The 22145-nt window shown below is 37.5% G+C and overlaps 1 protein-coding gene and 1 long non-coding RNA gene across 2 annotated transcripts in view; both read left to right on the top strand.

Annotated features, from left to right (window-relative positions):
- The first annotated feature begins 1224 nt into the window (after nucleotides 1-1224).
- On the top strand, nucleotides 1225-5362 carry LOC127454218 (uncharacterized). Its single transcript, XR_007899502.1, has 7 exons — nucleotides 1225-1370; nucleotides 1759-1877; nucleotides 2394-2650; nucleotides 2843-2976; nucleotides 3106-3183; nucleotides 4586-4913; nucleotides 5018-5362. It is a non-coding gene; the product is annotated as an uncharacterized LOC127454218 (long non-coding RNA).
- Nucleotides 5363-9779: 4417 nt separating this feature from the next.
- LOC127454190 (dual specificity tyrosine-phosphorylation-regulated kinase 1B-like) overlaps nucleotides 9780-22145 on the top strand; it is a 70410-nt gene continuing 58044 nt past the window's right edge. The window contains exon 1 of the mRNA XM_051721220.1: nucleotides 9780-9937. The gene's annotated coding sequence lies outside the window, so the exon portion shown is untranslated. The remainder of the gene's footprint in view (nucleotides 9938-22145) is intronic.

Genomic DNA, 22145 nt, shown 5'->3' on the forward strand with positions numbered 1-22145 from the left:
CTTCCGCTTCGCGGTACACGGACGTGTTAAAAGGGTCCATTACTGGTTTGGACTAATTTGCCAAATATATACATTTTAGTCGCATAGCACAAAATTTGGTTGCAAATGCGAGTGATTTCCCTTCATTGTGGTGGACGGCTGTGCATAGATTACAAGATCAAATTTGGAATTAAAGAATCGATATAAAGACCACTCAAATGAAGATCACGATGCATCGGAAAATCAGTATTTTTACCCACCCCTAGTAGCAAACATTTGTAACCACTACAAGTTATTATACAAATCTAAAAAAGGACACAGTATCACAGAAAAGATGGCAACATTTCAACAGATTTGTAATGAGCAACATTGCAAACTGACAAATTCACGCTTCACTTTCAGTGTTCCGCCAAAATAAAAGCTCCAAGTGAAGGTGAAGTAAATTTGACAAATGTAGTATTATTATTATTGTTCAAAACAAATGTTATCCACATAATTCATATACTAATAGTTCAGCATTATATTGTATTATAATGTATCTGGGCTCCAATAGTAAGGGAGTGAACTTGTTCTCAAACAGTTTGCGTAAAAATATTTGTAGTTAAATATAGATTATTACTGTATTGTTTTGGTGCATCTAAATGAAAATTATTAAATATTGTTCTTGTGTTAATTTAGTGCAACAGAAAACATGCCTTCATTTTTTTTATTTCATGCATTAAACATTTTAAATCTACTTAATTGCTGTTTGGTTGAAATTTATCGTTCCTCTGAAATTTATTTAATGCCATTTCAGAGCAAATACATAATTGTATAGATATATTTTATATCGAATATAATCAATAAGCTGAAAAATATTGAGATATAGTTGTTTTAGCCATATCGTCCAGCCTTAGTGACAAACCATATTTATTTTCACAATGTAAAAATTCCTATTCTTAATCAGAATCTTTGCCAAGTTTTAATATCTGATGCAGTTTTACTTCTCGGGCAAATTTATCTTGTCATAAGGATGTTTAATGCATATTTTTGTTTCTCATAGTTCTCTTGTTTGTTCTTTATATAAATCCCTCTTATTTTTATTTTACACACATCAGTATTATGAGTGGGTCAGTGTAATAAAGTGTGGTGCAGTGTTCTGTTACACAAGACCTGTATGTAGCTTTATTGATTGGGTTACGGTACAGCAACTTTATTGATTATCTGATTTTCCTTTGTCAAAACAAAGATGGAGACGGTAAGGAAACCTCATCCTATGAGGATGAATATCCCTGTTCAACATCTCATCCTTCAGACTTCAGACATCCTGATGGACGATCTGTGGTTGTGGTGCTGCCCGAGTGGAGTTTACTAGTGATGAAAGGAGAATGCTGCTATCTGTGGTCCCACAGGTGAGAAACGGGAAGATCTTTCTTTTAAAATAAGTATCTATGTAATTAGCACATCTAATGAAGCACACTTTTACATATCATGTGTTCGATCATGCACAGCATGTATTTTTCGCAGCTCTTGATCATTTTTAGGTGATGGTATCGACTCATGACTGTGTGCCTGCTTGGCCGAATTAACAGTGGTGTTATTTGCCCCTTGTATCTACTAACTTGGGTTTCTATTGATAATGCGTAGTTTTTTTTTTTTCAAATATTTTAATATTTCAATATTTACTTCTCATTTGTCCTACTTCAATTGATCAACAAAATATTTATATTCAATACTATTGTTAAAAATGACTTAAGGTTTAAGTCAGTATAACGCCTCCGAAATTTTATATTGTACCAGTATCATAGGCTGGAGGGTCAGGCGTTATGACCTCTGACTTGAGTAATCTGACCCTGAGTCGCTGAGAAACGAGGACATCGCTAACATTTGGAAAATCCGTCATATACCCCGCAACTGTGGTGAGTGCATAAACTATTTGCCAAATTTCAATTTTTAAATGTCTTATTCTAAAGAGCACTAGAAACATATGTTACTCCATTTAATGAGCAGAAGAAAGTCTTTTTTTTTTTTTTTTAAATTCACACGCTGTCGTGACGGTGTAAAGAGGAGTTTTCTGTTTGTTTGTTTTTGCTCACATGACAATAGAATGGCTACCTGCATGATGTTTACACCTATCTTTAGTGAACAGACGTTTTTCAAATATTAAAGAAATAATATTAAAAGTTTATTCGAAACTACTTTTTATAAGCCTTTTAAGAATTTCAACTAGACATTTTTGACTGTAAGCCTCAAACAAAATATCGGAATGACTAGCATGTTCATCATAGTAGAGGTGTATTCAAATAACTGTTTTGTGTGACTGTTTTTGAATAACTTACTAGATCCAGATAAAATTAGTGTCTCATTGTTGACCCATTTGTATAGATTTAGGAATGACATGCATCCATTATAAAACTGTTTATTTCCCTTTGTAGCCTATCCATCTGTATGTGATAGCCAGCTGCCACCCTCTCCACCCACAGTGCCTGTTGCTGAAGGCAATGCATGCTGTTTGGAGGTACAGTATGTTCATCAAGTCTGTGAAGAAATTTCGTCGCACTTCAGCAGCATGCGACACTTGCCGTGTCCCCAGGTTCCTGACTTCCTGCTGTCCCTGCCACCTGATACTTTTCTGGTGGGCATTGGATGCGGAAATGGCAAATACCTGGGGATAAACTCTGACGTGATTTCGGTAAGTCCAATAGCAGCAGACTTTACCAGGAAGTGACCCACAGACTTGCTATTAAAGCTGGACATTTCATGATTATCAATAACTATGATGATTACCCATAACTTCTCTGGCATCTGTCTCATCTCTGAAGAACAGAAAACCCCTCTGAATCTTTTTTTTTAATCTCTGTCTGTTGGTGGGCTCTGACCGCAGTGCTAATTTGGTTCAGATCTGCGTTGAGCGAGGGTTGTGAGGCATTTGTGTCGGATGCCCTGTCTGTCCCACAGCGCAGTGGCAGCTGTGATGCCTGCATCTCCATTGCTGTCATTCACCATTTCTCTACACAGGTGAACATACTCAGTTATTCAGAGCAATCTGTTAAAAGTTTGCAACACACAAAGTTTCCCTTTTATTACTTTTTCTGTGGAATTCAAAGGGAAATATTAAGAGGATTGTTAACCTCCGTCACCATACAGGTGTCTTTGTTTCGAAAAAATTATGCAGTGAAAGTGCATGGTGACTGAGGACAACAATCTGCCTAACATCGCAAGGGGGTGAGTAAATGATGACCGAATTTTCATTTGTGTGAACTATCCCTTTAATTACGTTGGCTCGACAAAGCCAACATCTTGTTATTCTACAGACATGTTTAGGGTTTTTCCAAAATCCGTAAACCAAGAACAAAATGATCAATTGTAACTCCTCCTACAACTTTCTAGCTACATCCACCAAACTTGGTACAGACTTTCAGATTGTTCCTTAGAGTGCTATGTCTTGATCAGATTTTGGTTTTCCCGTAGCGGGTGATCAAATATCCCATTGATGTACTGTACATTGACGGAATGTTCAGACGGGCCAAGACTATTCAAACTCCAAATTCCAAAAAATTCTAATATAAACTTTCTCTCTTGCTTCTTTCTTTTTCTATCTTTCTCTCTGTCTGTCTTGCTAGCCAGCTGTTTTTCTTAATGTAATGTCAGTGCAACCATCAAACTTTTAAAATTAAAGGAATAGTTCACCCAAAAATTACAATTCTCATTTACTCACCCTCATGCCATCCCAGATGTGTATGACTTTCTTTCTTCTGCTGAACTCAAACGAAGATATTTGGAAGAATATCTCCGCTCTTTAGGTCCATTCAATTCAAGTGGCCAGAACTTTAAAGCTCCAAAAACCATATAAAGGCAGCTTAAAAGTAATCTATTTGACTCCAGTGGTTACATACATGTCTTCGAAAGTTATATGATAGGTGTAGGTGAAAAACAAATCAATATTTAAGTCCTTTTTTACTCTAAATCTACATTTCACCAGCCCTTCTATGCACGTTCACAAGAGGACAGTTCTTTTTTTTTTTTTGGTGATGCGCATTCTTCGTGCACTTCACCACCTACTGGGCAGAGAGGAGAAAGAGGAAAAAAAAAGGGAGGGATAATGGAAAGGAAAAGAATAAATAAATAAAATTTGCACAACTGCCCACCAGTAGGTGGCGATATGCATAAGGAATGCAAATTGCCAAAAACAAAAGACCTCTTGTGAATACGCATAGGAAGGGCTGGTCAAAGTGGACATTTATAGTAAAAAGGGACTGAAATATTGATCTGTTTCTCACCCACACCTGTCATATCGCTTCAGAAGGAATGGATTTAACCACTGGAGTCATTTGAGTTACTTTTATGCTGCCTTTTATATGCTTTTTGGAGCTTCAAATTTCTGGCCACCATTCACCTTGCATTGTGAGGACCTACAGAGCTGAGATATTCTTCTAAAAATCTTCATTTTTGTTCTGATGGCATGAGGTTGAATAAATGATGAGAATTCATTTTTGGGTGAACTATCCCTTTAACCTTAAGACAAGTCTTTGTCAAGCCAACATCAAAGTTTGTTTTAGCAAACGTTATCTATCTAGTTAAGTCATGATGCATGTTTAAATCTGTACATGATATGTACTGTTCTTAGGTAAGAAGACAGTCAGTATCAAAGAGCTGGTCAGGTTATTACTGAAAGTGGGAGGAAGATCTCTTATCTACGTTTGGGCCATGGGACAGGAATACAACCAGAAATCGAAATATCTAAAAGAAAACAAGCAGCAAACTAGCCTGGACAATCAGGAACTTAGAACTGATGAAAATAACCCCAACCAACAGGAGGAGAATGTTGGGAAAATGAGTTCAGACATGACACGTATTGAGGACAGTTCTGAGAATGCGACAACCCAGAATACACGTACATGCTAACCGCACAGCTTTCCTTTCCCAAGATCTTCTAGTGCCATGGCACTTAAAAGGTAATAAGGACAAGAACAAGGGAGATACAAGTGGAAGTATAGAAGTCCCAGTGGACAAAACAAGCCAGGGGCCTGTGTTTCACCGCTATTATCATGTGTTCCAGGAGGAAGATCTGGAGGAGCTGTGTTCTGCTGTGACGGGTGTTAAAGTGTTTAGGAGCTACCACGGTCGGGGTAACTGGTGTGTGGAATTGGAGAGAACACTAGATGCCTCTTCACGGAATGATACTGCACAGGGAAAATAACCTTTTTTTTTTTTTTTTTTTTTTAAATCATGGGTCATTTAACTAATTGAATTTTATTAATAAAGAACATTTAATATGAGCATGAAACATTTTCATTGATGCAGTGACTAATTATTGAAAAGTCAAAAGGCCAGTGACTGAATTTCAAATTCAGTGTTTTTTGTAAAACTGTGTAAGAATTTGTATATGCCTTGTGCAAAACCTACCTCAATCAAATACTTTTCAGCATTGGATTAGGTGGAAATGTCAGTTTAAGACTGTTTCAACAAAATTTGCTCTGGTCAGTTCATTTCCACTGCACTGCAAAAAAATAATCATTTACATTAATTAATGCATTATGTGAATGAATGAACATTACATTTATATAGTGCAATTCTGACACTACACTCAAAGCACTTTACACAGTGAACAGGGGACTCTCCTCAACCACCACCAGTGTGCAGCATCCACCTGGATGTTGCAACAGCAGCCATAGTGCACCAGTACACTCGCCACACACCAGCTATTGGTGGAGAGGAGAGAGTGGAGTGTTGCAGCCAATTAATGGATGGGGATTATTAGGAAACCATGATAAGGGCCAATGGGGGGAATTTGGCCAGGACACCAGGGTTACACCATAATGTTTTTTTGAGAAATGTCCTGGGATTTTTAATGACCACAGAGTGATGACCTCAGTTTTTAGGTCTCATCCAAAGGACAGTGCCTTTTTACAGTATAGTGTCCCCATCATATTCTGGGGCATTAGGACCTACACAGTCCACAGGGTGAGCACCCCCTGATGGACTCCCTAATATCTCTTCCAACAGCAACCTTAGTTTTTCCAGGAGGTCTCCTATCCAGGTACTGACCAGGATCAACCCTGTTTAGCTTCAGTATGCAAGCAGTCTTGAGCTACAGGATGATATGGCTGCTGGTGTCATGAACTAACAATGAACAATACATTTTTTACAGCATTTATCAATCTTTGTTAATGTTAGTTAATAAAAATACATTTGTTCATCATCAGTTCATGTTAGTTCATAGTGTATTAATCTCAACATATACAACTTTTGATTTTAAAAATGTATTACTGTATGTTGTATTTAACATTAACTAAGATTAATAAATGCTGTAAAAGTATTGTTCATTGTTAGTTCATGTTAACTAATTTCAACAAATGGAAACTTATTGTAAAATATTACCGAAAAAAAAAGAAAAAAAAACTTGATTAAAAGGGAAAAAAAGTTTTATTTTTCTTACCCATTTGGCAAATAGTTTTTCTTGTTTTAAACATAAACCCCTCTAAATTTAGACTTAATATCTTATGCCATTCTGCATCGGAAGTATTTTTGTTTTCTTTTTCTTTTTTTATGGATGTTTTGATATTTTTACAGAAAAATAAGACAAAAATACTCTAAGAATATTTTTGCTGTGTGGGTGATTTTAACATTCAACAAATTCTCAGTGACCTTTGCCAATTTTGCGAACTGCTTTTCTGCTTTCATTAAAAAGAGAGTTATGAAAAAATTATTTTGTGGTGAAGTAAATATAGCAGAAAATATTAAGTACTTTCTACATTAAATAAGTTAAAGCGTGAACTTGAAAGTAATAAGTAAATTCTACATTTGTATTCAGTTCAAACATGTACAAATTAATGCTTTATCTTGTAAGTAAATATTATTTATGATTGTTTGTTGTCTTTACAATGCGTAATCATGTACCAATCCTAAGTAGAAAACCTTGTCATATATATTTGCTAATTTTAGTACATTTCACAGGTAAATGAAATAAGTAAATTTTACTTAACTTTTCAAAGCTGGTGTGGGAAGGCTTCTGTGTGTCATGTAGTAAGCATTGAAATGTTATTGCACTTTGCTTAATTCAGTGCTATATTGCTTAAGTAAAATGTACAAACACAAAGTGAGTAAAACTGACCTGAAACAGAGATTTACAAGAAAACTTTACTTGAGAATTTCTAATTAAAGCCACCAAGATTGAGCCTTTACTTGAAAATATGGTCTGTTAAATTTACCAGCAATTTCTGGGTGGAAATTGTTTCATAGTTTGTTCGTTTTTTTTTTTTTTTTTTTTAAGTAAACCCCACTCCAAATAAATGTTCAATAAAACTCTTTAGAAAATATATGTATCATAAGCTCATATACATGTTTTTGCCAAAGGGTTTGCAAAAAAAAAAAAAAAATGTTTTTGTAAGACATGGGGAACAAAGACATAATTTGTTCAGTTTATCGGTTTTTGAATGTTGTAAAAGTAGCTTTCAACTGTAAATCTCTGTGTTTTGAAAAGCCACTAGAGGGCATCGGATCTAAATTTTAAAAAGAGGTAAAGGTACCGCTATGAACTTTCACCTTGTGTGAATGTGATGACGAACTTCCTGTATACGTTAAAAAATGTTGATAACCTAGGTTGACCTGTTGGCCCATTTGATTCATATATGATTTACATATCTATTTGGCCTGCGCGTATTTTGCACAGACGAATGCGATTTGTACAATTTAACTGTGAAACTGGATGAAGAAAGAGGTGAAAGGGTCAAAGCTTTAAAGTTGTGAATGTTAAAGCCTTTAATGTGTTTAAAGGTTATTAACAAAAGGCACCTATAAATATGTTTGTTATGATTGTCTTATAATCATTGACACTTTATAATAATGGTCTGTCATTAAAATGTAATTATGCATGAATTAATGCAGGACAAATGAGTAGTACTACAATAACACTTTAGTTACTACAATTAACTAATATGGAAACATGATTAACCAAACATAATCATTCACATTTAGACACATGTTAATGTTTTGATTAGTAATCAAAATTAATTAGCAGTTATTTTAAATTAGCCATAGTTAGTTGATAGTTCTCAAGGAGGAAAATCAGATTCAGTAATTACTGATTACCTAACAGTGAACAACCTCAGTCATCAGTTCACTATTACTTAATGATTGGTTAATCATGTTTCCATATTAGTTAATAGTAAATCGCTTTAGATAAAAGCGTCTGGCAAATGAATAAATGTAAATATAATAGTAGTAACTAAAGTGTTAATGTAGTACTACTCATTAATCCAGCATTTATTCCTGCATAGTTACCTATTAATGATGGACCATTATTATAAAGTGTTACCGGTATTTCCTTAAAACTTGTGATTCCAGAACTGTATATTCTTCATAAAAAACATTTTTTTAGCATTTCAGTGAGTTGAATTATAATAAATATATAAAAATTATAATAATCTATCATATTTTAAATAATTTTAAGAAATCTTGAGGCCCCCCGGAAGTGTGCTGAGGCCCCCTATTGGGTCCTGTCCCCCTGGCTGAGAACCACTGTGACAGATTCAATCAAAAGTGATGCTTTCATCAACTGTTTAGTCTCGATTTAAATTATTTGATGATCTCTGAGGAATACTATAAAATACGTGGCTCTTGACTTGTTAGATAAATTGAATGCAATTGGCTTGACAGTGTTACTGAAGCGGTGATTTTACACATTTATCCCTTTAGTTCTGGGCTTATGAAGCCCACACTTTGCACCAAGCTGTGCTAATATTTTGATATTAACATTACATCTCAAGTATTTGAAAACAGTACTGAAGCTAAGTTATTTGGAGACATGAAAACGCAACTTGATACCGTATTTTACCTAACATTGCCGTACCTTAAATTATATTTTATCCAAAGATAATGCTAATTGAGATTTAAAAAAAAAAAAAAAAAAAAAGAAGAAAGAAAAAAAGTTCCATTAACTGTCGCAGATTGGCACAGTAAACTGCTTCACGAGATCACTGCCTCGACATTGTTCATTTGCTTTGGTTTAAGCAGTTTATGCCATTCTAATAGACGAATACAAGCCAGAGAGCCACTTAAACGTGAGTCCTTTTAATTGTTGTTTCCGTACGAATATCGTTATTTTTCCCTACACAGGCAAATCGCGCTAACAGCCGCTGGGTGCAGCCCGTTGTCAGGTTTGTTTAAGCGGCCATTTTGTGAACACTGCACGCACACTGAAACGAGCGGGAGCGCGCTCTGCAGCGGGGACGCGCTTCAACCGTGCAGACCCTCACTAGCGACAAGCAGCCGCGGAGCCGATCCGAGATTAACTGGCAGTGAGGGGGGTCCCTGGCGAATGGACATCGCTAATTGTAGCGGTGTGACGGAGAAACCCCGGTTTTAAGTTCACCCGTTTTTCTTTCGTTTCTCGTTTTTTGTTCATTTAATCACTCAATTCTTCTCACCCCCTCGCTGCTGCTGCTGCAACACCACCGCGAGCAAGCCGCTACTACAACTGCCGCTGCTGGGCGATGTGAACGCGGTTAGCCTGAGCGTTAGCCTCCGAAACCCACATACTACCACCACCGCTACTACTTGACTTAAAGCGACTTTTTCTGGAAGGAGAAGGGAGACACCACGTAAAAGCGGTATATCGGCTGTCACGTTCCTGCTCATCGGACTGAAGGTTAGCCACGCCGGGGGTTTGCAAACGCTCCTGTCGCGCTCTTTTTCAGGGGACTGTAACAGAAAAAGACCAACTTGCTGAATAGGGATTGTAGAGCAACGACAAGACGATCCTGTGTGTGTTTCGTCTTTTTTTTTTTTTTTCCTTTCTTTTTTTTTTTCTTGAGGAGGCGATCTCAGCAACCCGTCCGTCCGAAGGGGTGGCGGTTCGGGGGAGGGGGGTAGTTTTGCCGGTTTTTCGGTCCGCCCCGGTACCTGTGTGGCGGAGGTTCGGACGGTAGAGGGGGAATACTGGTAATGGCTGCGTCGGGAAGCTGGACACGAAGCTGAGGTAAGAGGACAGCGGGTTTCTTCAAACATATAAACCAGTATTTTTCACTCTAGTTTATACTGTTCCTTCCTTATTCCTCTCATCGAGCATCAAGACACCGTGTTCCCTTGCGAAGATGTCCGATGCGCAGGCCGTTCAGTGCCGGGGCTCTGGGCAGGGGAATGGGGAGGGAGTGGGGGCATATTCGGCTTGTTACTTCATATAAACTGGGTCAGATGCAAAAGACCACTGGCAGGTATTTAAACCTTATCCTGCTCTACCATCCATCCAGACAGCAGCAGCTCAGCTCATCATGGTTTGTCAGTGGATGTGATTCGGAATGATTAAAATCATGCAATAGATTTTTCCTGATCTGGCTTGGACATTTAGGTTCTAGGTAATGGAAAACAGTTTATTCTATCACATCAGGAAGATTGAGCATCAGTCAAAACCAATGCATGACATTTTGAATCGGGTTGCAGGCGTTTGCAACCATGCACCCATGTTCGATTATGGATTATGAGACTTTCAATGCATCCTTCGATTATCGCTTTTCATTATTTAGATTGATGAGTCAGGTTTGCCCATCACGTTCGTTTTAGACGCCCAGTTGTCATTTAATGGTTGTTTAAGAAAGAAAAAAATCCCACAGCATCACTTCGGCCACAATTACATTAATGCAAAACTGCGGTGTTGCATGGGATGCAAATCTTCTGAGCAGAATGTCGAAATTTGACTGCTATTTTGTCGCTTTTGCACCATATTTGTTCATATATTGACTGTTTGTAAGCTAGGATGTGCATCTTGATTTAGAAACGGGCATATTTTGTTCATACAAATGCGACTTTATTCTAAGGGTGTCTATAAAGGGTGACGTTACATTTTTCTTCTTAATGTTCATATGTGCATGGGGGGGTAATATGGGCGATTCTTATTACTGTCCACCTCTAGAATAAATTTGTATGTGGCACATTTACCCAGGTGTCTTATTTTGCCCAATATTTGTACAGTCGAAGCCCTGGTTACATCTGGCTATGCCTACACCCCTCATCTCCATAGCGTTTTCTGCAAGGCTTCTGCTGTGGTGCTGAAGTAGCAATGCCGGTTCAAAATGGACTCACTTCTGCTTCTTTTTTTTTTTTTTTTTGCATGTTGCTATCTCGACCAGCCTTCTTTCTGCATCAACAGACATTGTCACCTTTAGGAATGGTTAAAGCATACCTATTTCATGGATTCATGCTTTTGCTACAGACGTCCAATTTTCAGAACAGAAGTGGGTGGGTTTCAATTGTAGGTGAAAGATTGGATGCAAAACTACTTGGTCATTCTTTCCATCCATTTTCTTTGGAATATTTAGTCAGAAGAGGATGCATTATGACTTATTTGAGAGAAATGGCCTTTTGGTTGCTATGTGGGAGCTCTTAAAATCTTTTCTTCTTCATCTTCGAAAAACCCCCACCCCACCCCAACCCCCCAATTTTTGTGTGTTGGTGCACTTAATGCATTTCCAAACATCTGCCTCAACCATACATTTGTCGACTCTCCCAGTCTTTCATTTAGTTTCGACCCCCTTTCATCAGATTTATTTGTATGTATGAGAAGCTCTGTTTTGGATTTCTTTTGGTGTCTGTGGCCGAGTGGCACACGGCTGTGAAAAGACTAACTAACTTTATTGTAAAAAATCTTGGAATAACTGTAAACATCTAGTGAGGATATATTAAAGGAGGTTTCTTTGCCGGGAAGGGTTATATTAAAGACTTGTTTCTGTACTCCATTCAAAGAGATTTCCACTGCATTTACATGTTATATTGGGTATTTTTTGCGGTTTTGGAAGGAAACTTCGTGCAGTAGTACTCCTAGGCAAGTTTCACAATATATCCTCAATTGGCAGACATAAGACTTGAAAATGTTGTAGTTTACATATTGTCTACTGCGTTTGACAGAAACAAAATGTGTATTCTGAAATAGGGCTGCAACTAACGATTATTTTGATAATCGATTAATCTAACGATTATTAGAATGATTATTCGACTATTCTGCGATTATTGCACCGATTAATCATCAGCTCTAAACCGATTATTCAGCTTGTGCCCCGACATAAAAGGTTGTATTAAACGTGCTTACTAACAAAGAGGAAAAAAATCATCTTTAAAAAATAACTCTAAATGACATTCACTGAATTAAAGGGAAAAAAACATTTTATTTCAGTTTTTAATTCAGTAAAGAAAATCACTGCAAAAAAATCCTTTTGTTATCAAGAGTTTTTGTCTTGTTTTCCATTTAAAATAGTCTAAAAATCCTTAAAAAAGAGACATTTACTTGAAAAGCAATATATAAGATATTTAGACTTGCTTTAAGAGAATGTATCTTAAATATAAGTGTATTTTGTATATAAGTGTATTTTTTCAATTGATTATACTTCTGCAAGTGCAGTAATGACAAAATATACTTATATTCAAGATCTATTCTCTAAAAGCAAGTCTAAATATCTTATATGCTGTTTCTCAGGTGAATGCATCTTTATTTAAAGGATTTTTAGATATTTTAAAATATTTGTATATATATATATATATATATATATATATATATATATATATCCCCTTTCTCCCAATTTGAAGTGCCCAATTCCCACTAATTTGTAGGTCCTCGTGGTGGTGCGGTTACTCGCCTCAATCCGGGTGGCAGAGGACAAGTCTCAGTTGCCTCTGCTTCTGAGACCGCCAATCCACGCATCTTATCACGTGGCTCATTGTGCATGACACTGCAGAGACTCCCAGCACGTGGAGGCTCATGCTACTCTCCTCGGTCCACGCACAACTTACCACGCGCCCCACTGAGAGCGAGAACCACTAATCGCGACCACGAGGAGGTTACCCCATGTGACTCTACCCTCCCTAGCAACCGGGCCAATTTGGTTGCTTAGGAGATGGGGCTGGAGACACTTAGCACACCCTGGATTTGAACTCGTGACTCCAGGGGTGGTAGTCAGCATCAATACTTGCTAAGCTACCAAGGCCCCCGAATATTTGTATTTTTAATATTATATTCAACATTCTCAGATAACAATTTTTTCTTCTAGTATAGCTGCTAAAGTAAATGTACATTGTTGTTTTTTTTGTTTTTTTTGTGTGGATTTTTTCCCCTTTTCTCCCAATTTGGAATGCCCAATTCCCAACGTGCTTTTAAATCCTCGTGGTCGCATAGTGATTCGCCTCAATCCAGGTGGCGGAGGACGAATCCCAGCTGCCTCCGCATCTGAGACTGTCAACCTGCGCATTTTATCACGTGGCTTGTTGAGCACCTTGCCACGGAGACATAGCACGTGTGGAGGCTTCACGCCATCCACTGTGGCATCCACGCTCAACTCACCACGCACCCCACCGAGAACGAACCACATTATTGTGACCACGAGGAGGTTACCCCATGTGACTCTACCCTCCCTAGCAAACGGGCCAATTTGGTTGCTTAGGAGATCTGGCTGGAGTCACTCAGCACACCCTGGGATTCGAACTAGCGAACTCCAAGGGTGGTAGCCAGCGTCTTTACCACTGAGCTACCCAGGCCCACATGTATGTTGTTTTAAAAGAGATATAGATATTTATATTGGAAAACAAGCCAAAACAATTTTGGCTGCAGTGTATAATGGGGCGAAGACTACCCTCTCTCACCTTTCTGTTCACTTCAATCCATCTTTAACTCACAAAAAAAAAAAAAAAACTCTCTCTCTTATAAATAAAGCTGCGTATTGCCCATTTTTTCACGATAAGAAATGCACAGTGAAATATATTATGATTAAGTAAGTCGCGAGCCATCACGTTATAATCTAGCTGCATTTAGTGTGCATGCTCGAGGGACGAGTGTCCCTGCGACAGAGTGTGCATCAGCCAGCTGCAGTTTCAATCACTCCCCCTTAGATCAGGACATTCGCACAACACATAGAAGAGGTGCTGACCGCACAGAGAAATGCCAGTTTCGGAGTTTGTAGTTATATACATGATCTGCTTCTGTATAATTTGAACTTTAATAAAGCTATAATGCATTAAATATAACTGCATTAAAGATGTAACTCGTGCATCTGAATTGTGAGCTGTGTAATTCTTCTCCTCGGTCAGGCGTGAACTGCAGTGCTGCACTCACGTGTCATTATTAGAGTTTAATGTGATGTCGTGTTACGTTTAAATGAGATCAAAGGACTATTCGACAACTAACATTTTTGTGGAATTTTTTTTATTGTCGACGTTGTCGATAATGTCGACTAATCGTTTCAGCCCTATTCTGAAAGGTTGACAGCAATGTAGTGGCCACACCTTAGCCATTAAAGGAATATTCTGGCTTCAATACAAGTTAAGCTCAATCAACAGCACTTGTGGTATAATGTTGATTACCACAAAAAATAATTTGGACTCGTCCGTTCTTTTCTTAAAAAAAAAGCAAAAATCGAGGTTACATTGAGGCACTTACAGTGGAAGTGAATGGGGCCAATTTTTGGAGGGTTTAAAGGCAGAAATGTGAAGCGTATCATTTTATAAAAGCACTTACATTAAATCTTCTGTTTAAACGTTTCTGTATTATTTGAGCTGTAAAGTTGTTTAAATTGTAATCTTTACAGTCATTTTAGGGTTTTTAGGGTTTGTTGACATTACATAATCATGGCAAAGAAGTTATCAAATTGGATATAACTTTACACAGAAAAGGTTAGTAAGTGATTTTATCACACTAAAATCATGTTAACACACACACTGTTTATGACTTGTGACTATACTTTAGAAACAGTGAGTATTTAATGTTTATGGACAGGCCCCATTCACTTCCATAGTAAGTGCCTTTTTTAAAGAAAAGGTGGGGCAAGTAAAAATTATTTTTTGTGGTAATCAATATTATGCCACAAATGCTGTCGAGTGAGTTTAACTTGTATTGAACCCAGAATATTCCTTTAATATTATGTCTCTCATGTCCTCATTGCTTGCAGTTGACATAAACTAAACTGGGATGGACACAAGATTGTTAGTCTTTTTAGAGACCACCTGAGGCAGTATTCCCCATTCATCTCACAACATACTCCTAAATTTGACAGCTCTGGAAGAGGAGGACAAGAACACTTACAAGTACATCGTTTTCGTACTGTCACTTTTTTGCATTATGGCTTTCTTGATGTAAAGCATAAGCTACATTTGGAAGGCCTTACTGTGTGCACTCATGATGAAAGCAAGATTGGAAAACTTTTAGAAAGACTTTAACTCCATGAATGTGCATGATGTACCCTCAAGTTTCACCATAGCCGACCTCCCTATCCCACCCATTCACCCATCCCACTATTTCTATCTGTCTATCCTTGTGTGACTCTGCCCTTACTCTGTCAGGACAAATCCTTTCACTCATCAGATGGAGATGGCATGTAGCCTAACACATCGATTTGGATGTGGCTCTTAACAAGCTTTTCCTCCAAAGCATGGCGCGTGTGTGGGGTCAACATGTGGCTCTATAGATAATAACGGAACTGAATTAGTCCATAAGGAAGTATGTTTTTCATCAGTAGATTGTCCAGGCTATTAAAGTGCATTGTAATCGGAAGTTCTGAAGATCTTCAAATTTCATTCAAACCAACTTGAGCAGTAAACATTTTGTTGCTCAGCCTCTTCCAAACTGACAGCTAAGAAAGGGGTTTTGGTGAGCAGTGTCTTGATTTGTCATTGAGTTAGTTCAATTGAGGACATCCACAAGACCATACAGTAATTCATTTAAATATGAAATTGGGAAATGACCGTTTTTTCAGCCTTCATCTTAAACGTTAATTGCTTTGGGATCATAGTTGTCTGAACTGTAGCCATTCCCGATAATTTTCTGCACAAAAAAAATAAAATAAAAATGCCTAACTCATGCAGCCTCTCAGCACAATTAATACACAAAACATATTCTCTGACTTGTTATGGTGTTTAGAGTGCACAATTAGTGTTGTTACGATTCCAAAATTTTAGAAGTTGGTACCAGTAATAGTACATTTTCACAGTTCTTGAAACCAATTTCTATACCACAGCAAAAATGCACAATATGCTATTTAACACACTTTTTAGCCAATTTAAAAAGTTAAATATCAATGTAAATAAATTAAAACAAAAGCATGTTTCCTTCCTGTGTTTCTCAATTAAGTAAACATTGCTTCGTTTTTTTCAAAAATCGAAGTTAGTGAGGCACTTACAATGGAAGTGAATGGGGCCAGTTTTTGGAGGGTTTATAGGCAGAAATGTGAAGCTTATAATTTTATACACTGGTGGCCAAAAGTTTGGAATAATGTACAGATTTTGCTGTTTTGGAAGGAAATTGGTACATTAATTCACAATAAAGTGGCATTCAACTGATCACAAAGTATAGTCAGGACATTACTGATGTAAAAAACAGCACCATCACTATTTGAAAAAAGTAATTTTTTTCCAGCAGCCATCACTCCAACACCTTATCCTTGAGTAGTCAGGTTAATTGCTAATTTGGTACTAGAAAATCACTTGCCATTATATCTAACACAGTTGAAAGCTATTTGTTTCGTTAAATTAAGCTTAACATTGTCTTTGTGTTTGTTTCTGAGTTGCCACATTATGCAATAGACTGGCATGTCTTAAGGTCAATATTAGGTCAAAAATGGCAAAAAGAAACAGCTTTCTCTAGAAACTCATCATTCAATCATTGTTTTGAGGAATGAAGGCTATGCAATGCTTGAAATTGCCAAAAAACTGAAGATTTCATACAAAGGTGTACACTACAGTCTTCAAAGACAAAGGACAACTGTCTCTAACAAGGACAGAAAGAGATGTGGAAGGCAAGATGTACAACTAAACAAGAGGAAAAGTACATCAGAGTCTCTAGTTTGAGAAATAGATGTCCTCAGCTGACAGCTTCATTGAATTCTACCAGATGTAAACGGTGATGTGTCTCGCCTGTCAAGCGTGATCAAATTGCCCAAATGGCATGTTAACACCAGGTGTAAACATAGCCTTAAGCCCAAAGAATACTTTGATTTTAATGTGAATGCTCAGAGTCTGCGTATAGTCGAAAGCAAGCCTGTCAAAGTATACTCCATTTGACGGTGCATGCATATACAGGTGTTTGGCGCATGCACGCTACGACTGCTATGAGATGCCGGACAATTTCTCTTAAGGAGTTTAGACCCATAAAAATGCCTTTATATTCCTTCAGACTCGAGTTATACAAATGTAAGTATCTCCTGACGTCCTCACACACGCGTTCTTGACGTGTATATCTACTTTTGTTGTTTTTACCTTTTGTTTTCTCCTGTTATTTACCGGCGATTATGTCTTCTTTTTGCGTTTCTTTCTTGCACAGCACAAATGTGAGTATTTCCACCTTGTGGATCCACTAATTCGTGCAAATAATCCCTGGTGCATGCACGGTCTGCACGTTCAAAGGCGCACGGTTAGAAAAATCGGGCTGCATGCGTTCAGCGCTCGAGCACTCTGCTGGTGACAAGATTTGCGTCACGCGTCATGTACCGAAGTATACTTTGGGCTTTAAAAGAAAGCCAGTCCTAAATAGGCAACAAAACGTGTGTGTGTACAAGTTTAATTGGCCATGCAAGCAGTTTGTGGAGTGATAAAGACTCTTGTGTTGTCTTTTTAATCACAAGTTATCAATGAGCATACTTGGAGTCAACTGGTAATTAACATGAGTGATGAATTGATTTTTTTATGTTTGTAGATTCAGCGTCAGGAGTATGGTTTTTTGGTATTGGAGCATTTTTACGAGCACGAGAACAAGTACATAAGTGCAGTATTTGACCCGATTCTGATATCATATCGGAACATCCCTAGTCCTTGACATTCTTCCCCACTATTGTGTCCAATAAAGTTTGACATTAGCATGTTTCTAAGCTAATCACAGGATACTCTAATAAGCATTAAATATACATAGTACACACAAAAATGGGGTTAAATAGTCAATTTATTTAGATTTAACTATTTTATTAATACTTTTCAATATTGAATGCAAAACAATTATTTAAAGTTGACGTTTCTCTTGTTTTTTCCACAATCTTGTAGGACATACAGTGCCATCTAGGTAGGCAGATCACTTGGTTGTGGAACAGAGCAATTGTCTTTTTTTATAGAATTATGGGAGAGTTTTAGATTTTATGATCCTTACTGTTTCAATACTTATTCTTGACTACCGCATGCACATATCAAACCTGCCTTGGTGAGGTGTACTCCTCAGCAGCAGTACTGTGTGAGTCATTCTGGTCCAGTCCCCACCTCTACGTGATGCAGTCTTGATCAGTGTTTGAGCTGTCAAAGCCCAGAAACCCTATAAGATTCAGCAATGCACTTCATTGACGAGACAGTGTGATCAAAATCTAGACATTCAAGAGGCTAAAGAAGTACAAAGTTGATACAAAGGTTAAAAAAAAATAATAATTTTAGAACATAATTAGTTGTGCTTTCAAAGGCAAACATCATTATTACTAGGCTATTGCTTACACTTGGGTTTAGGGATTTGAACAAACCCCTAACCCTTAAATTTTGACACGTAACTCTTCCCACACGGTTTGTGCTGCAGAACTGGATGATACCTAATATTGTGACTTTTTGAGAAGTGTGCTTTTTACTTGAAGTGATCAGACTTTAGATTTTTGCTTGGCAAACAATAAAACAGGCGTAAAAGTCACATAGACTTATATTGGAGGTCCTGATCCATGTCTAGAAACCAGAATATCACAGAGGACAACACCCCAGGAACCACTCAGAACACTTTAATAACCACATAGCAATGTCCTGGCATTGTGGCAGCAATTTTTGCACTTGCAAACTCACATTTTCATTAGAAAATGTTAAAATCTAGATAAGGGGTTTTCAAACTCTGGGACAGATGGTCCTTTTTATTCCAATAAACTTAAATAAAGTTAATTTGAGCAATGGGGGTTCTGATGTTCTGCACGCTCCGATGAAATCATCATAGGATTATTGTATCACATTTCGCATTTCTCCTCCATATCTTGCAGACCTGCAGTCAACTTAATACAAAGTAAATATTTTCTAGATAACATTTGAATAATTTCAACATGCAAACAACATTCTTCTTTATAACATCACACACTGCTTGCGCTATAAAAATTGGTCTTAATGCATGAATATGCATTTGTACACACAAATAAATATAAAGTTGTCTTAACAAATTAGAAAAGGGGTCCCTTGCTAGGGGATCATCATATTTCCTTGGTCCTTGGCATCAAAAAGTAAAAAAAAAAAACCTGATCTGGTTGGTCATCCTCTAAAAAAAGACAAGGGTAGAATTCTTTCTTTAAGTTTCGGACAGTATTTTTAGGTCTTTTAATATACCAAAAAGGCAGGCCAATCAATGAGTATTTTTACAATGAAAATCAAGAGTAGTTTTACCTTTCTGCTGTGCTGTAACCTGTGCATTCTGTTTACATTGTGTGCAGATAGAAAGTTGAACTGTGCATGATAGTTCACCCACAAAATTATATTTCTGTCATTTAGGCTTCTCACCCTCATTTTGTTCCAACCCTGTATGTCTTTCTATTGTAGAACACAAATAGAGATGTTAGCCTCAATCATTATTCATTTTCATTGTATGGAAAAAAGATGCAATAAAAGTGAATGGTGACTGAGGCTAACATTCTGGGTGAACTATCACTTTAAGCACTTACATAAGTGTGTATGCATGTTTGTGTTAGATGAGTATGATATCTCCCAGAATGTTTCTGTTTTAGCGTCCTCTTTGCATGTGTGTGATAAGATGGGCTGGTTTTCTTGGTGCCGATCTCCCCCCCTTAGCATCCTTGCCTATGTGACCTGCTTAACACAGCTCTGAGAGAGAGAGAGAGATAGAGGGTGAATGAGTTTGAAAGCCTGAAGGAGAGAGTCCATGGTAGATGGGGAAGGCAACAGGGAAGTAGAATACACTTGGAGAGAAGAGATCTCAATAAATCAAGATAAATAGAACTCCTATTCAGTCTAAAGACATAAAGGAAAGGTGAAAAGATGAATGTGTGTCAGAGAGAGAGAGAGAGAGAGAGAGATGAGGGAATCATTGGTAGAGCTGGATGGGATAAAGATGTTATGAGCTTGCTCCTAAAATAGACTTTTCTTCATTATTTTAGTAATCTTTATCCATCCCTTGCAAATCCAGGCACCATGAGAGAATAGTCATTTAAAGTCAAGTGCATGGCATGGCCACGACATTAAATTCATTTGAAGGTTCCCAACGTGTTGTTTAGTAAAAAGTGTAGGCCAAACTGTGATGACTGTCAAAACATTCCAAAATCTCAGTGTAGACTAGACTTAGCTTTTTATTTCAGCTATTGTGAATTCTGAGTCCATACGTTCATTCTTTATTTGATTGATGACATAAGTAGTGAGATGACAGGAAATTATGAGAAGATCGGGATCAGGACATTTTGAGCCAGCATCTCCTGCATGAGCACCACGGCTCAATGCGTGGAGCACATTTGCTTGTAGCCGCTAGGCTATAGATCCAACTTCTTAATATTTATAAAGCTTTTATAAACGTGTCAGTGTCGGGATAAATAAAACATTTAATATAGGAAAGGCTACATGTTTTGGCTTATACAGTCAATGTGTTTGGAAAGAAGGGGACAGACTTGTTTTTGATTCGTAGGACATCTGACAAACAGGTTAAACAATTTATTTATTGTTAATACATGCAAGAAATGCATGCCTCTCAATCAACTCATATTATTTTGGTTATCTGTTGTATCTGTAGGCAAAGACTAGTTAAAGGGATTAGTTCAACCAAAAATGAAAATTCTCTCATCGTTTACTCACCCATATGCCATCCCAGGTGTGTATGACTTTCTTTCTTCTGCAGAACGCAAACAGAATTTTTTAGAAGAATATCTCAGCTCTGTAGGTCCATACAATACAAGTGAATGGTGACCAATATCTTGAAACCTCAAAAAGCACATAAAGGCAGCATAAAATAATCCATTTGACTCCAGTGTTTTTTTTTTGGTTTTTTTTTGGATTTTTCCCCTTTTTCACCCAATTTGGAATGCCCAATTCCCAGTTCGCTTTTTAAGTCCTCATGGTCACATAGTGATTTGCCTCAATCCGGGTGGCAGAGGATGAATCCCAGTTGCCTCTGTGTCTGAGACCATCAACCCGTGCATCTTATCACGTGGCTTGTTGAGCACGTTGCCACGGAGACATAGCGTGTGTGGAGGCTTCATGCCATCCACCGTGGCATCTGCGCTCAACTCACCACACGCCCCACCGAGAACGAACCACATTATAGGGACCATGAGGAGGTTACCCCATGTGACTCTACCCTCCCTAGCAACCAGGCCAATTTGGCTGGAGTCACTCAGCATGCCCTGGGATTCGAACAAGCAAACTAGCGAACTCCAGGGGTGGTAGCTAGCGTCTTCTACCACTGAGCCACCCAGGCCCCCAACACCAGTGTTTAAATCCAAAGCAAAAATGGAGGTTACAGTGAGGCACTTACAATGTAAGTGAGTGGGGCTAATTTTTTGAATGTTTAAAGGCAGAAATGTGAAGCTTGTAATTTTATGAATGCACTTGCATTAATTCTTCTGTTAAAACTTGTGTATTATCGTTTTTACTGTCATTTTAGTGTTTTAGGGTTTACTGCGTTACTTCATCATAAAGTTGGATATAACATTACACAAAAAAGGTTAGAAAGTGATGTTATCACACTAAAATCATGTTAACATGCATATTGTTTACATCTTGTGGCTATAATTTTGTAATTTGTAATTTTTATGGTAATCAATCAACATTATGCCACATTATGCCTCTTGATTGAGCTTAACTTGTATTGAACCCAGAATATTCCTTTAAAGATGGCTGTGTTGAAGGCAGTTTGGTTAAAGTAATGGTTTACCCAAATATTACAATTAATTTGTTCATTAAGCTTGTATGATTTTTCTGTCTTTTGCTGAAAAAAAAAAAAGAGAAAAGAGAATATCCTGGCCACACTTATGGAGAAAGTGAATGAGAACAGCGGGCTGTCATGGTACAAAATGACTTCTTCTGAAGCCATACGAGAACTTTGTGTGAGGAACATTAATATTGAATAATGAGGTAGCGCACAAGTTGTATGGACCATTTTAATAATTTTATGTTGCTTTTTTTGTCATTTTGGAGTTGGACAGCTTCAGTCCTCATCACTTTCATATTCTTCAAAAATTCTCCTTTTGTATTCTGCAGAAGAAAGAAAGTCA

This window comes from Myxocyprinus asiaticus, chromosome 16, assembly GCF_019703515.2.
Source record: "Myxocyprinus asiaticus isolate MX2 ecotype Aquarium Trade chromosome 16, UBuf_Myxa_2, whole genome shotgun sequence".
NCBI classification, from domain to species: Eukaryota; Metazoa; Chordata; class Actinopteri; order Cypriniformes; family Catostomidae; genus Myxocyprinus; species Myxocyprinus asiaticus.